This window comes from Sander lucioperca, chromosome 2, assembly GCF_008315115.2.
Source record: "Sander lucioperca isolate FBNREF2018 chromosome 2, SLUC_FBN_1.2, whole genome shotgun sequence".
Lineage (NCBI taxonomy): Eukaryota > Metazoa > Chordata > Actinopteri > Perciformes > Percidae > Sander > Sander lucioperca.
In genome coordinates, this window is record NC_050174.1 from 10,690,570 (window position 1) to 10,708,419 (window position 17,850).

Consider the following 17,850-nt stretch of genomic DNA (forward strand, 5'->3'; position numbering starts at 1 on the left):
CCTGGTCCTCTTCAACCCTGTGCTATCAAATCATATCCTCTTGTAAATTCCCTATATTTATAACTCAAAAACTTCTGAACTCTCCTCCCCTTTGTCACTGTCCCTCTCCAGCTTTCTCCTCTATCAAACTGCTCTCCTTCATACTTTTCTCTAATTCCGTCTACACAGTCCTCCTCCTCTCTCCCCTTCTCATCTTTATCCTTCCATCACAGACTTGTCCTCTGCCTCCTCCACACATTCACAAACACTTTTTCCTATTTTCACCTGCTATACTGTGGCACGCTTATCCTCTCATCCTGTATCTTTCCATTCCTCTTTTCACTACCACCCACCACACTTTTATGTTGCTTCCTTCATCTTATCCTGTTCATCTCCTCACCTGCTGGCTCTTTTTCACCCCAGTTTACTCTTCCCTCCTGTCCTCCATGACCTCTACACCCATCACAGATTCTGAAGGGGGTGCTGTTCATCATTACTCAAGCAGTTCAGTAACTAAATTGTCCTATTTTCTGTCCTTGGGGATGCTTCTGCAGCCATGCTCCTCTGCTGGAGTTGGGACTTAAAAAGAGAGCACATTTCCTACAGGTTATACTGTGCACAAACTATTGAGCATACATATATACACAAACACAAACAAGTACAACAACACTAATATCACTATGCATACAGGCACACACACACCAACACAGGGGCACAAGGGTACAGTTTATAATATATACAGTTTATAAATAAGCCTCCCTGAATCTGGAAGCCAGCAGAGATATGAAGCCTCTAAATAACCACTAGATTACCTATGATCAATATAGCAAATCTAATGCATCATCAGTAATGTGTCTTATGTGTGTGTGTGTGTGTGTGTGTGTGTGTGTGTGTGTGTGTGTGTGTGTGTGTGTGTCTTATCTACTTTTTTTGCTTTCATTAACTCTAATTTGTTCTTTTGTTTTAAATCAATCCATGCGCCCTCACACAGTAAAGCATAGTTAGTACCACTCTCATTGACCTCAATTTCCATCCACCACTTTCTTCCTCCTTTTCTCCATTTATCTCTCTCTTTTTACCTCACGCACTTTCTCTCTCTAGCCCCCACTATCCCTCTATCATACTCTCTCACCCTCCCTGTATCATTCTAGCCTTCTTTCCCTCAAGGCCTCTCCTCAGTACACTACCACCGCCATCGAATACCTTCTGTTCCAAACCTGCACCCACCTCGCTCATATCTCTCTCACACACACACACACACACACACACACACACAACCAGTAGTGAGTCAGTTAAAAAGTCATAAAGAGCATAATAAAGCTTCTCCATCTGCAAACCTATAAGCAATGGGCAATCCTAGGGGTCACACAAGCAAGCATCAACGCACATACAGTTCACACATGCAATCATGCACACACACATGCTGTTTGCACACTAGAAAAATAAAGATAAAAACACAACTGTTTTCATGTGGGGTCAGGTGGTAAAAATGGGCTTCTAATTATGCTAGTGTTGCATTAATAGTTATGCATTACAAAGACATCAGTCTCAATAAGTAAATGATGGATGGATGGCAAAGAGGTGATGTGTGTTGTGAGCTTCAGCATCGTGACTGAATTACCTTTCATTTGGGATCACAGAGAAACATTCTGCAGTACTGTATGCAAGAAATCTTGAGAAATAATTTATAATGGACTAATGTGTGCAGTTATCCATCAAAGTTTTATACAGAGTAAGATTCAATTCATTTCAGAGCTGAGTTCATAAGCCCAGGAAATCATAGGTTTTGTTTGAACATGTCATCTGTAGTGTGTAAAGATCAAGTTAACCAAGGTGCTAAATAAAAAAAAATCTGCCTAACTTTGAGGCAATACTATTCACTGCTCATTAAGGTAAATTGGGATGATTTTGATGTATGTCAACCCCATTTGATCACAAATGCTAAGGCATGTGAAAGATTAACGACACCACATTAATGCATCCTGTCTGCATGCACCACATGCATGCAGACAGGATGCATCAGTCAGGGCCAGAAGCAGCCATACTGCCAGCCAAACAGTCAGCCAGAGGAGTTAATTTAAAAGCCAGCCCGTCAGCAGAACCTCTCCACACACACACACACACACACACACACACACACACACACACAGCTCCAAGTAGCTGTTGTTTTATTCATCACTGCAGTAAGGTAGGTGGCCCTCAGGATCCAACACCCACAGAGCAGCGCACAAGAGGTATAGGTGGCAGATTGCATGTCTGTGAGTGCATGTGTTTATTTTAGTGTATTCACCATATATTTACAGTGTGTATGAGCAAGTCACTCCACATAATCTGCAATTACTCCCCTGGGTTTTCATGGCCCTGCTTTATTGTTACCTGTGGGTTTCAATTGAGTCCAAATTAAAATAGAGAGGTGCTTGATCTTCAGTATCCCACACTATGGAAGCTGTCTTTTGTAATTTGTCAGCCATTGTCTTGTAGTTGGGGGTAGGTAAGTAGTCAGCTATCGCAAACACATAGGCTATAGGTACTCATTGAAAAAAAGAAAAAACATGCTTCAGCTTGGCTTTAAAAGAGACTTAAAGTAGGTAGCGATTTCCCCAGAAGGTGTATTTCAAATGGAGTTAACAGAAGACGACATTTTTAAGACCCATGAACCTTTTATAGCAACAACACTTCTAGAACCATTTACAAGCTGTATTCAGGGACAACATGCAGAAAAAGACACATTACATTGTTTGACATTTAGACCTTTGACATTTTCACTAGAAGAAAGTGCAGTAACTAATGTAGCTCAGCGTAAATTCTTTCAGGAAGACCTAACAATAATCAGTCTCTCCTAAAGCGAATCAGCGCTTGAGGCGCTCTCCTTCTGATAATCCAATCAGGAAAGGCCAAAGATTTCATAGGCCAATCACAGCGTCTCAACACGTTTAAAAGCGCTTTCTCTCCCTGTGCTATCAGCTGTCATTTCAGAAAGGCATCGTGTTGACAGTCGGACGGCTGTATGGCGCTTGTTTCCTCGCTGTTTTGTACCGTGCTCTGCTGTCTCGCCATGTCAGATTTTGAGTCTGATCCCGCATCGGACCCAGGTCCGGATTTCTTCTCATCGCCAGCGGCAATTCCAGCTTCTTCGGACGGCGTCCGCAGGAGCTCTCGCCTGGCCTTTCTGCCTGTTCCCGTTTCAGCCAGCGCGGCGTTGGAAAGGATCATCCTGCAGCTTCGGGATCGAGGCATCGCGACGGCTCCGGGCTTATCTTCTCCGGAGCTCCGCGAGCTGGCTGCTCAGGTCGGATGCATCTCGCCGGTTCCCCCGCCTCCGGCTCCCGCGGTCGGAAGTGGTCTGCGAAGGCGGACGCCCCTCCTCGTACCCCGCCGAAGAGGCGCGGTGCGGGTTCCCTCAGCTTGGCGGCTGCTGCGGCCGTGCCGAATGGGTCATCTGACACGGCTCTGATTCTCGGTTCTCTTCAATCCCTGGCCGGCTCTCTTCAGTCCATGGACGCAAGGCTGCAGTCCATTGAACGCTCGCCCGCTTTCCTCGGGCCCTCCACCGCCGCCACCGCTGTGGCCTCCGTGTCTCTGCCGGCGCACGGTTTTTCTCAGAATTTGAAGTATGGAAGGAATGTGTTCTTCCAATACCACAAGGCGTTCTCCAGCAAGGCTGCGTTGCATCTCGCGCAGTCCAACGTCCGGGTGGACTGGTCCGTGGTGGATCTCGAGCTCCTCGTGATGCTCGTGGGTGGTGCGCAGGTCATTGCATGCTCCGCCTGCGGCGCTCCGGGGCACATGGCCACCCTTTGCCCCATGGCAGTATTTCGCCGGGGCCCCGGTGCCGCTTCTCAGCCCCCTCGCCGCGGTTCCCCACCCGGCGTGCCTTCCAGTGGACGCCAGGTTTCTCAGAATTACAATCCTCCCATTTGCAATAACTTTAATGAAAGTGTCTGTTCTTTTCCCAATTGTATTTTTCTTCATGTCTGCAGCGCTTGCCGGGATGCACTCCCCCGTTCTGTCTGCCCCCGGCGGAGGGGGGGGGCGCCTCGGGCTGCCCGGCGGAAGCCTCGGCCCGACTCAAAGATATAATGACTGTTCACCCATCCACCCATTTTGCAAATGAATTGGCTTTACATCCTGACTCTGTGATTTTGTGGATCACCTGCTCTCTGGGCTTTCTCAGGGTTTTAGAGTGGGCGTGCTCGATGTTCCTTCCGTCTCGTTCGTCGCGAGGAATCTCCTTTCTGCGGTCTCCGACCCCGCAACCGTTTCTCGGCTGCTGGCGTCGGAGGTCGATAAGGGGTACGTCATCGGTCCCTTTAGCTCGTCTCCATTCGCCGTTTTTCGCGTCAGTCCCATCGGCGTGGCTACTAGGAAGTATTCTGGGAAGTAACGCCTAATTTTGTATTTATCAGCGCCGCACAACGGGCCTGTCGCGAGCATCAATAGTCTTATTCCGCCCATCCCTTTTTCTCTGCATTATGCCACTGTGGATAACGCCATTAGATTGATAAAGCTGGCGGGGGTTGGCGCATGGCTCTCCAAGGCAGACATCACCGACGCATTTAAAATAGTGCCCATTCACCCTTCGCAATGGCCCCTCTTCCGTGTTAAGTGGGACTCTAAGATGCTCCCGTGCATTTTCAACCACGTTTCCGAGGCCCTGTGCTGGATCCTGCTTAACAGGGTGAGGGTGCCCTCGGTGCTTCATTTGCTGGACGATTTTCTTCTTGTAGACCCCCCCCACGATGGCTCCGGCGCGTCCCTGGGCAAACTGCGGCGCTGTTTTGGATACCTCGGCGTTCCCCTGTCCGAGGCGAAAACCATCGGCCCCGCCACATGCCTGGAGTTTCTAGGCATTACTTTAGATTCTGTAAGCATGAAAGCGTCTCTCCCGCTCGATAAATTGATGCGCGTTCGCAGCATCGCTGCGTCCCACTCTTCCGCCGTCTCCATCTCTAAACGTGAGTTGCTCTCCCTTCTCGGGCATCTCAATTTCAGGGGCGCTCGTTTATTTCCCGGTTGCTGGACACAGCATCCTTTGTCTCTCAATTGCACGATCGTGTGTCCCTAGATGACGGGTGCCGCTCCGATTTGCGTTTTTGGTCTCACCTCTTTAAGCATTGGAATGGGGTTTCCTTCTTTTATGATGAGTTGGTGCATTCTTCTGACTCTCTGCGGTTTTTCACCGACGCTGCCCCTTCCGCGGGTTTTGGGGGATTTTTTCAGGACCAGTGGTTCGCAGACCACTGGCCTCCCACTTTTTCCCAGTCTGATTCCTCAGCCCTGCATGAGATCTACCCCATTGCCGTAGCCTGCCGCGTCTGGGGGCATCACTGGAAGCGCAGACGCATCTCAGTCATGTGTGATAACCAATCAGTCGTCAGTATAATCAATAGAGGGCGCTCATCGTATAGCAAAATCATGCCGTTCATGAGAAGCATCACATGGTCCGCGGTTATGAATAATTTCATCATCACCGCCTGTCATGTCCCCGGGCATTTTAACAATGTGGCTGATGCGCTGTCTCGTTTTCACTTTTAGACCTTTCGAAGCCTCTGCCCGTCAGCCAGCCCCGTACCGGTAGAGCTTCCCTCTCTCCAAGAGCTAGCGCTGCATTAAATCTAAACCCCTTGCAACATTATTTAGATTCTTCTAGGATGTACATGAGGAAAGGTCTAGCGGCTTCCATTCTTAAAACCTATGATTTTGCCTGGCATACTTTTTCTTTATTTTGCGTAATCATTTGTGTACCTCTCAGACCAGTTCTTGTTAAAAGTATTTGTGCCTTCGTATGTATTGTACCGATACTCGCAACTTCAAGGTGCAGTACACTCGTGGGTTGATTGCAGGTATTCAGTTTCACATAAAATGTTACGATCCATCGTTTCCAAGCCTCCTTTCTAATCAGTCTATAAAATTGCTGTTGAAAGCCGTTTCTAAAGCTCACCCTTCTTCCCCTGACCTCAGGCAGCCTATCACTCTCAGTATTCTACATCAACTAGTGTCGACACTCAGATAGGGGTTTTTTCCCCTTACATAGACACACTTCTGGAGTCTGTCTTCCTGTTAGCTTTCAACGCATTTCTCAGATGCGGTGAATTTGCTACTCCTTTTAAATCCTTCAACCCCGATAGTGATATCACTTTCTCTGATCTGGCCTTTCACGCTAATCATTACTGCTTACATCTTAAGCATTCTAAACGTGGAGGAGCTTGCTCAGTAGTTGTCGCCCGCACAGATACATTATTTTGCCCATTTAAATCCATGTTGAATTATCTTTCAGCAAGGCCTTCTACTAACTCCCTCGCGCCTCTGTTCATTATTTCAGGGGATTGTCCCTTGTCTAAAGGGTGGTTTAAACAACATCTGGAAGCAGTCCTCCTCAAATCTGGCATTTCACCGCAGCATTATTCAGGGCATTCATTCAGGATAGGGGCTGCAACCACGGCGGCCAATCAAGGGATGTCTCGGACCTTGCTGCAAAGGCTGGGTTCTTCGGCTTACACTGCATATATTCGTCCTGACGTCGACGTCGTCCTCATAAATCAACGATCCCTAAAGCCGTAATCAGGTAAGCTTGGTATAACCTGTGGCGGTGTTTTTATTGGACCACGGGTGGCATGTCTCACATCCATGAGCAATCGTTCATGTCGAACTAGAGATATAAGTGTAGGCCTAATGATAAAAAGAAGATGGTTTTTGTTTACTGCTACATTGCGTAAACGGCGGAGATGCCCTGTTTTCTTCATTTTTTACTGGCCGAGTTGCCGTAACAGCATATAACCGGTGGTGGTATAATTCTTCAGCTAGTGTTCACTTCGACGGGAATTTTCTGTTCATAGCCTATAGCCTAGTAATTGCGTGCTATGTGTCATTCTAAGTACCGGGCTGAGTTGCGTACCGGCGGAGATGCCGCGTATGCGGCCCTATGTGCCATAACGGCAGAGATGCCGTGTTGTCGGCCTGAGATGCCGTGTCTGTCGGCCTGAATTGCCGTACCGGCGGAGATGCCGTGTTTGCCGGCCTGAATTGCCGTACCGGCGGAGATGCCGTGTTTTACCGGCCTGAGTCGCCGATGACCGAAATACGGGCAGTATTTCGAATGCTGTTTCGGTACGGATCACTGTTTTTGCTTTTCTGTTTCAGATCCGTGCCACACAGAGGTAAGCTACATATTTTATAAATAAAATCGTATTTCATTTTCGTGTGTAGGTTACGATTTCCTTCATGTTCCAATTTCATTCACGTTTTGGGGGTTACATCATGGTTCCCTACCCCTATATATTAAATGTATTAATATATCTAATGTATTAATACAAATGTGTTAATATAACGATGGAGTTCAATCTCCAATACTATGTTCAAATCATGCTCTTGTTCAATAAAACATTTTGCATATCTGCAAACAGTCTCTCCTGATTGAATTGCAGTAAATCACAACAGCGTTTCAGAAGTATTCACTAAAATGCTGAGTTAAAAAAAAAGTGTAATTAAATGTGCACTACCTGATGTGAGGTTATAATGATGTCAGTAAAATTGGAAACATCCTCATCATTGTGGAAAATACAATTGACCTTGATGTACTGGCTGCATTCAAAACAGCTTTCCTGCCTAGTCAGGAAGCCGTCTCTCATCAGAACAAAAGCAAAATTCCCCTAAGGGTAGTAGAGTGAACAAAGCCCAACATTACACTGTTCATTGTTGGCTGTGCACATATGATAACACACAACATGATAAATACATGCTCAAATGCCTCATGTATAATGGAATAAGTTAAACATAATCAACTGTTTAGGATTCATCTTGAAATAGCAGTTAACAGCAAAAGCTGATCTTAAATTGAAAAACTTTTAGGTAAAGGCTGGGGTACAATGCAGAGGTGGCCACTGACCAGTGAATAGTATTCAGCACAAGCAACAGTGAATAGCTGTTGAGCAGGTTTAAATGGACCGATTTGTTATGTGAATGTACTGTGTAGATAAGCTGAATAGGTGGTGCAAATGACTTCATGTCTGAACCTTCCCTATGAGCTCCATGTGTGTGCAACAGTGAAGAATTTTCTACACTTACACTACAAAAGAAATCATATGTCATTATTAGACCCCCCGGCAAATTATTTCCTATTATCCAGTTAGGCAAATTAGCCATGGAGTTGAGCATTCAGGACAAGGTCAAATTCAGGCCAGTAATCTATGTTGCAACCGCCTAGGAAACAAAAAAAATTAATGTCACGAGAACCGATACTTGCGATACCTTTCGATTCTAAAATGATAAAACACCGATGATGCCCATTTTTTTAAAGCACCATAAGCGCTGTGAGTGCCGATGCCAGTGTTACCATCGGTGCTGCGCCTCTTCTGGAACTGATGGGGGCAGTATAAGCTTCAGTGTTCCAGTCAATACTTAGATTCAGAAGTAGGAGGTCACGAACAAGTGGAACTACACATGGCATAGAGAGCCAAAGTCACGCCCTTCTACTTCCGAAAAAATATGAACAAGAGTCAATGGAGAGATAATAATAATTTTTTGATCCCGTTTGAATTGAGCCATGAATTACACATATGATGTTCATCAGTTTAATAGACAATTTTGCAAGTCAAGAACGTCTGTTTATTGTTAAACTGTTGAAGTATAAGACTGTGAAAATACGTAATTAGAAAGACTACACATTTCAAAGTCGCATGGATGACGTCTCGCTGAAACTACGATGTCTGTGTGTACCGTACTGGGGATGTAACGTTACTCAAATGAGCAGCGGATCTTGCTTGTTCTTTTGCTTATCTGCTGAAAACACTTCACTGGATAAAACACATCAGGTAAGATAACGTTACATGTGTTGTGGAACAGAGCTAAGCTAGCTAGCGAGCAAGTTGAGCATCAAGCTAGGTGATGTAAATTGTGTGAGACGAGAGATGTAGTTCACTGAGCAGTTTCACACAAAACTAAGTGGTCATATGACAAACCTATAGCTAACTGAGACTTTCTTTGGTTGAAAAATTATCTTTTAAATTGACGAACATCATATTTGTAATCCATGGCTCAATTCAAATGGGATCAAAAAATAATTTGCCTCTCCCCCGTTCAATGGAATGTGTCTGGGGACACTAGTTGTTGCACTATGACCATTAATTACACTTTATTATGTTGTTCTATCCACTGTTTTGTTTTGCACTGTTGTTTTTGCACAGTACCTTTTGAAAAGATGCCTGGAAGTCTGGAATGTGTCCGGGGACACTAGTTGTTGCACTATGACCAAAACTTTCACTTTATTATGTTGTTCTATGCTCTATTGCACATGTTTTGTATGTCTTGTTATGACATTTTGATATTTTTCAAATATTCTAATAAAGAAGTTCATGTTTCAAGTTCAAGTACATGGAATTTTAGAAAATCCTTTTTTTTACCGTGGTATCGAAATTGGCATCGAGAATCGTGTTGTTTTACTGGTATTGGCACCGACTACTGAATTTTTGGTATTGTGACACCCCTAAAACACACACACACACACACACACACACACACACACACACACACACTAGAGAGAATGGAAAGCTTGAGCAACAATCTGGGAATAACAAGAAATAGGTAAAAGTGAGGGGGAAAGGAAAGAGAAAGGGAGTAGCGCAGGGTTCATTGAAAAAAGAGGAGGGGTGCTACAGTGGAGTAATATAGCCTAATCCTAAAATGCTCCATTTCATAATTTAGGAGATAATCATGTGATACACATTGGTCTTTCTGAAACTCAGCTCCATGGATAAAAATAGCCACTGAAAGCAGTACAGAGAAAAAATAAGCACCCTGTTTCTGCCATAATTGACAGACAGAATTATGTTGGAGGCATATTCATGTTGAGATTAGTGTATTTCCACAGAAATCTGCTATGCACCACATGCAAATAGTCCAGGATGTTTGCATTTGAAATTCCAATCTGCCTTACAAATCTATTTCAAATCCAAGTCTTCCATCATATTTGGTCTTTTTGGGGGCTTTGATAAATTCCTTGACATATTACCCAGAGGAAATTTAAATTTAGTGCAAATGATACCCCTTGAACTTGTCTTGTAAAGAGATCTAAACTTGGCAAAGATGGTCAGAGGAGTTGGACATGCTAATGGGAAGTCGTGGAATCTCTTTAGCTTGTGTCCATTAGAACTAGAATGTACTGTGCGGAGAAGCAGAAGGGGTCATGGGACTAGGCGGACCAATAACCTGCAGGTCCATACTTAATTTACCCAGACACTATAGCCATCCCACTAACGTCACTGTTTAAAGTCCCTATTCCCTGTTGATAGTGGCGCCCTACTTCAAATTCATACAGTGTCATACAGTACAGTAAATAGCTTGGAGCTGCCCAGTACAACTACAGCTGTGTATTGCCAGGCACATACTGTACATAACTTAAACTGCATTGTGATACTGCCCCAGTTTTATGCACCAACGGTTTGGTCTTATGATTTAACAAAAAAGATAGGGCTGATGGGGCTCTCCCCTTTCATAGAGAGATAGAATACAGGTTCAGGCTTCACTTTTCAGGCATGAAGTTGCCTTTTGGACTGAAGTAACAATCCTTCCACATTTGACCCCCTGTTGTCACATGACCAAAGCTCCACAGTAAGGTCACATGAGCAGCATCATTCAAAGATAAAGACCAGAAGATGCATTTGAAAGCTCTGGGGGAAAAAGCTAGTAAGTAAACCTAGGAGTTGACATTTTGTCCAACAGATATTACTATGAAACTTCAGCAGAGCAGTACTTTTTAGGAACTTAATATAGGATATTCAGAATATTGCAAACCTGTGAATTAAGACCGGTTTTAATTGCTAATTTAATTGCTCACAAATTACCTTGAGATAGAAATCTATTATGCTCTCTAAATTTGAAGATTTCAAGCTGTTTGAAACAATAGTTAAAATCCAATTTTCTTTATATCTATACCAGGCAACACACTCCTGTGACATCAATTTATTGTGTTCATTGTTTCACTAAATTCAAATGAATAGTTGAGAATTTTTTTTACCTGCTGTCTAATGTACCAATCTTTTCTCTCTGTAGCAAACATTCCTCAGTACTTCTTTCTTTATTTCAGATGTGTACCAGTTGAAAGGCTCTCTGGCTCCCTATATGAAATGTAATTCCAATTAGTGACTAATTCAAGAGGATTAGAAAAACCAAAGCCTCAGTATCAAATATTTAATTAAACTGTAAAGGACAGTGTGCAAGTCTATCTACTTTAGGTCTCTCTGGACATAACCACTATCAGAGAGAATGAGCTGTGACTCCATTTTTGTGTGGTTAAAGTTCAACAGAATTGTACTGTAGGTACCAGTGGTTAGATTAATTCACAAATGTACAGTGGGGAAATAAGGCTAAAACTATTTTTCAGCCATTTGTCTGATGAAACGCATCTAGTTCTATTGTAACCAATGCAGCTGTCTATTTTGTTTCCTACTGTTTTTCTCAATAACAATAATATAAAAAATGTACACATTGCAGGGAGTAACAGTAAAAGAAGAAGGAGCAGCCACTGATTAGAGATAGGGCTGGGTATCGTCACTGATTTCCATAAATTTGATTCTCATTCACAAGGTCCTGATTCGATTTTCGATTTGATTCAATAATTTGATTAGGGATATTTCGGTTGTAAAAACCAATTTTGCATATGAAAGAGATTCTAGAATTGTACAAGGTTCTTTCTAACCTGGTGTATTATTAAAAGTATTAATGTTTACATTAAGACTTTACCCCAAGGCAGTTGCATTATTTTACTTTTTATTTAATATAAACACACTACAGCAGTCAACACAATTAAGTGCAACTGTACAGACTCTACAGTCAGTGAGTATTGAGTGACAGTTCTTTCAGATATATTGAGGTGAGAGTCCAAGGGACCCCTTTCAAAATGGCCATGCCAGTTTTTCCCTCGCCAAAATGTAGCCTATTTTTGGAGTGTTATTTAACCCCCTTCCCAACAAGCTAGCATGGCATAGTTAGCTATAGGTACCAAACCCCCTTCCCAACAAGCTAGCATGGCATAGTTAGCTATAGGTACCAATGGATTCCTTAGGTCTTCTAGTTTCATATGATACAGCTTGAGATCGTTTTTGGATTTTCTGAATTGATATCAGATCATACAAATGAAAATCGATTTAAAGGTGCACTAAATGAGCGTTTACTGCAGTTAGGGTTCAACCTTCAACAGGTGACCAGTGTAAGTGACACCTTGCACCTTACACTTGTGCTGTGAAGATTTGGCCACACTTCTGGGACTCATGCATTAGTATACACACCAAACAAGTGCACTGACACTTGCATAGCCCATTTGGTAGAAGGTAGCATACTGTAGTAGGACCAAACATTTGTTTCAGCAATTAATAAGCAGCATGTTTCTTAATGATTTTCAATTTTTTCTTAAATGAGCGAAAACAAGTTCTGGATATCCAAACCCACTGCCCCTTTTACCCGTCTCCAATTGCCCCCCTTATTTCCCCACACTTGTCCTTGCCAACAACAGTAGTGGTAGCAGTAATAGTTTTGTTTCTTAGAGGCTGAAGGTCTAGCCCATCTAGGGTTGGGTACCGATTTCAATACTTTTTAGGCACCGGCCGAATTGCCTCTAAAGTATCGAGTATCGAAATATGCCTCGTCATTCAATACCCAATGTCAATCCCTAAGGAGTAAATCTCATCAGCGCCAGTGAGCCAATCAACATGCAGCATGCTTCTACCAAGATCTAATAATGTTTGTGATTGGCTGTCTAATGTTACATGTCGTAGAGACACGCATGAACAACTCTACGTTACATTTATTACATTACATGTAGTAGGAGCTGAAAAATAATAGAAAGATTTGTGTCGTAATGTGTAATGTTGTCATTTATTTTTGTTTTATAAAATTGGTATTGAAAAAAGTATCATTTAAGAACTGGTATCATTAAGGAACTGGTATCAAAGTCACGGTATTGGTATTGGTATAAAAAGAATTTGAACGATGCCCAGCCCTAAGCACAGCAACTTTGAACTTGTTCTAGAATGTACGATGGCGAGAAAGCACTGGCTGACATGGGGGGAGCAGAAAGGGAAAGAGAGATGGAGAGGGAAAGGAGAGGATGGAAGTAAAATGGAAGTGAGAGATGAGAACTGGAGAGAGGGGAAGACCAGGAGAGATTTATTTGTCTGTTGGTCTCCTGAAAGATGACTAACTGCAACTCATGATCCTGAAAACACAACATATGCAAACAACTCAGGTGATTATCTTCCTCTTTTTTTCCCACAACCTCTACCAAGTGATGGGTTGAAACACTGAGGTAAAGGAGCGTGGGAGGTAAAGATGAGGATAAGATATTAAGCACAGAAGAGGAGTCAAAAAGCATTTAGAACATGAAGAGACAGGAGAGGGAAAGATATACTGTAACATAAAACAGAAATATACATGCAGAAAGGTGGAGGAGAAGAAAGACAGAGTCTGGAGAGTAAGAGAGTGAACAGGGGGAAATGTCTTCACTATTTCCTTGAGGAAACATTTGTTGCAGGGAACAAGTGGGGAATGGATCTGTGTTTTCCCACTTAAGGGCTGGTTGTAACCCCTGCATGATTCAACTCTAGAGAAAATGTCACTGTGCAGAAATTAGTAGCCAGGCTCACAAATGCTACTGAGAAAGGTTCAGAACCTCAGCGCTCAATGCTCTACCCAACTTTATCCATGACATTTTCCACATTGGGGCATTTCAGCAATAACACACACAAAAAAATAATCAATCAGTTCGTAATTGTTTGGAAGAAAAAAAAAATCTCAAAATAACAGCAAGCAGGAGACATTTTTTAAATATGTTTTGCTATAAATTGGAAAACTGAAAATACAGTAAACTTTGAATCAATGCTTGATGTTTGTTAACAAACATCAACATACCATACAGAAGATGGGCATGTTGAGAGCTCTGTAAGCGCTGTAAAGATTGTATTTATGCCAGTGTTGATTTTAGCCTGCAGCAGAGGCACTTAATTGACACTTCAGTAGAGACAGAAAATGGTACTGTCCAGCTAGAGGATCATTTGAAATATCAAAAAAAAAAAACGTCTTTTTAGATGGAAAGAGGATATCTTCATTTCCATAGCTGAGATGTGAGTCTGATGATTATTAATAAATCATCTTGAATAACAAATCATCTGCTGCTATTTCTATTATCTGTGTGAAAGTTTGCTTCGATTTGAAAAACCTACTAAAGTACTACAACCAAGCTTATGCTGGAACCACTGTGTTTTTTGAGGTGGTCTCACGCCTTTTGTTTGCAACAGAATCGGGTGAGAAGTGCCACTCTAACAAGCCAAACACACACACATATTTTCAGGCATCCTCAGTATTCCATTCAGCTGTGTTTTAATGGCCAAAGGTGCTCATGTGGAATGGGGCTGTCAGTGCTGTAATGACCTGTGTGTGTGTGTGTGTGTGTGTGTGTGTGTGTGTGTGTGTGTGTGTGTGTGTGTGTGTGTGTGTGTGTGTGTGTGTGTGTGTTGAGCTGTGTACACAGCCATGAGTGTGAATTTGCATGCAGCATGTTTATATGTTCAAGGGAGAGGGCACAAATGTAGGAAATGTGTGTGTGTGTGTGTGTGTGTGTGTGGGGCTTCTTTAAAGCTCAATAGGAGTACAAGCAGTCACGCTTTGTCTGGAAAACAGGCATGTGCGCCCACACATCATGACATCATGACACTTGTATCACACCCAAAGAACCCAAAGAACACACAGCATTCCCGTTTTAATTAAAGCTTTATGCAATGAACTGGCAAAACGGTGGCATCCTAAACACAAGGTCTGTTGTGTTGGACCTCTGGTGACGTTAAATGCTAAACAAGTGTGTGTTGTCAGGTGCTTACAGATCACGTTGTATCATGAACGCCTTACTGCATCATGCAAAGTGTGCTGCACCAAAAGTCTGAGTGTGTTGAACCTCAAACGTACTGTGTGCTGACCTTTGAAAATGTAACCAATGACTGTGAGCAACTGTAACGTCATCTACAGTAGCTGCTGCTCCCATTTATGGCGCTTTTCCATTACATGGTACCTGCTCGACTCGCCTCGACTCTACTCGCCTTTTTTGGTTTTCCATTACGAAAAAAAGTACCTGGTACCTGCTAACAGGTACTTTTTTTTGTACCTCCTCAGTCGAGGTTCCAAGCGAGCCGAGGCGAGCCGAAAAGGTGACGTGAAAGCGAAAGACGGGGGTGTCCTGAACAAACCCGCTATTTTTAAACAGTTTAGCCAGCTGTTTTTTTTTTTTTTTTGCTGCCTCCAGCTTCTTTAGAAACTAAATGTGTCTTCTGGCAACAACACACTCCTTCAACGTTCTATGTGTGTCGCGTTAGGTCACGGCAGTTTACTGCGGCGCCGCTTGTTTACAGTTCTGCGGAGGCTCCAGGCAGAGCTTTCACCGTATCCTACGTACACACACATGCTAGCTCGATGCACACACCAGCTGACAAATATATACATCAGGCCACATATTACATAGGCTACAGTGAAAGCTCTGCGTGGAGCCTCCACAGAACTGTAAAACAAGCTCAAGTGGCCTGATGTTATACTTGTGCGCTGGTGTGTGCGTCGAGCCGGCAAGACGACCAGCCACGCTGAGGCCGTACTAAAATATGCAATGGAAAATGGACGCACAGTGTGCCGAGTCAAGTCGAGGCGAGTAGAGTCGAGGCGAGTCGAGCAGGTACCATGTAATGGAAAAACGCCATTAGAAAAACTTTTAGGTACATTTCCTCAGGCATAAGCAGACTGTATTTGATATATTGCCACCAATTGTGCTGGTTTAATAATTCACTTTAGAAAGGGGTACAAGTGTATCAAGATCTTTGGTTTATCACAATAACTTGAACTTCTCATGTGAACTCTTGAGCCCTGACTTTACCACTTCTGAGTCATACAGTCTGACTTTCTGCCAGTTTCCTCGTCTCAATCTCTTTGTTTCTCCTCCTCTGTGTCTAGTTTGCTCTCCTCTCTCACTGTCCTCCACCGTCTCGTTTTAAACATACGGATGAGACAGAACTGTGTCGAGATGCAGGTCGAAGACCATGATAAATTCAGATTAGGACTTTTTTTCCGATTTGCATCACCAAGGAACAGGAGAGGTTTTTTTTTCCACCAACCTCCAATGTTATTTCACTCTGATTCTCATTCACTTCGCACTCTAGCTAACCCTATCTTCCTGTCATGGCTTTTCTCTTTCTCTTGCAATTCCAATCCCTTTTCACTTGTTGCTTCATATGCCAACATTTCTCATTTCAGTATCTAATACCTGACTGCACTATAAGCTATTTTGTAATGTGTTTTCTTTAAATAGGATTCTAAATAAACCTACAGAAAGTGGATAAAAATGCGCATGTGCAGTGCTTAATTTGTAAAGTGGGAGGTCCCGGAACGCTATCATATATATACATATATATACATATATATACATATAGAAGTTAGATTAGACTGTTGTTATTATATATATATATATATATATATATAACAACTATATATATTTTATATATATTTATTATTTATATATTCTGGTTACATCTTTTTAACTAAACATCCCCTCTGTCATCCAATAAATAAAGGCAAATAATAATCTTCTTAGGTAATGAATGTCATAATATTTGTTCTGTAAAGGGGATAAAGAGAAGTATTGACATTTTTAGTTCACTCTGTTGTTTTGGGGCATTTTACGATAAAGTTTTACACTGGAGATGCATAGGGACAGATAACAGATTCAAATCCAAGTGTCAGTGTAATACAGTGTATTGAAATGTGTGTGACAGGCACTCCCTACACTAACTGTAGTTCACATGTGACACACTGCGAATCCTCCTGTTTGTACATGTCAGTGTTTAAAAGTGTGAGTGTGCATCTGGATCAAGAGGAAAGTTTAAGAAAAGAAAGAAAGGAATTAAGAAAGAAACTGAGTGCGCTGGAGAGACTGTGGGCTGAGAAATAGTGGGTAGAATAGATAGTAAAACAATAAGACAACGGTGGGAAAGATACTGAGTGGACCTTATAAATGGAATGACCTGTAAAAGGCTTTAAACTTGGGGCTCTCTGCCGCCACTACGGCTGTTTAAAGGCCTTATTTAATTGATTGTAAATGCTTTATACTGTAATTTGATCTGGTTTATTTGTTATCTCCACCAAGGAGGTTATGTTTTCAGCTCGGTTTGCCTGTTTGTTTGTTTGTTGGTTTGTTGATGTTTGTCTGTCAGCAGGATTACAGAAAAAACTACTGGCTACATTTTTATTAAACTTGCTAAAATGGGTGTAACATCGGGAAAAAGGAAGAACCCATAACATTTCTGAGTGGTTCCAAATAATTGGGCGGATACACAAATTATCTGTCATGGGCATTAGTAACCAATGGAGTGACTTTTCCACTAGATTTATTGGTAGCTCTGTGTATTTTTGCCGCTCCGTAATGTTTGCAGCTGGGAACTGGGATGCCATAGACAGACACTCAGCTGCATATTTAGATGGTAAGTGTAAAGAATTAAAATGTCCACACGGGTCTTAGACTTCAATACTTTGTATTACGTGCAAATGTGCAGGTAACGTACAGGCAAGAGGTAAAATTTAACTCTTCACAACCGCGTGAATCTTACGTTACAGAGCCACATGCGTACGTGCGTAGGGACGTAGCAGAATGCCCTCAAAGGTATATAGCCACATTTACATGGGCACATTATATGACAGTAAGTTTCAGTTTGTGTGATACATTTTCGCGTTATATTTATAGTATTGGCGTTACACAGTGTCACCCTCAAAATGTGCATTATGCAATAAGTTTAATAGTGGTCCTGACTGCTGGTTCTTCTGATAAATAGTTAAATAGCGGTCACAACATCA

General features: G+C 42.6%; 1 protein-coding gene and 1 long non-coding RNA gene across 4 annotated transcripts in view; both read right to left on the reverse strand.

Moving 5' to 3' along the window:
- The window catches only part of LOC118493197, a 20,376-nt gene extending 11,114 nt beyond the window's left edge, over positions 1–9,262 (reverse strand). Inside the window, exon 1 of the long non-coding RNA XR_004895183.1 lies at positions 9,146–9,262. This is a non-coding gene — a long non-coding RNA (uncharacterized LOC118493197). The remainder of the gene's footprint in view (positions 1–9,145) is intronic.
- grid2 (glutamate receptor, ionotropic, delta 2) overlaps positions 1–17,850 on the reverse strand; it is a 614,241-nt gene that overhangs the window by 528,362 nt on the left and 68,029 nt on the right. The gene's annotated exons all lie outside the window — the stretch shown is intronic.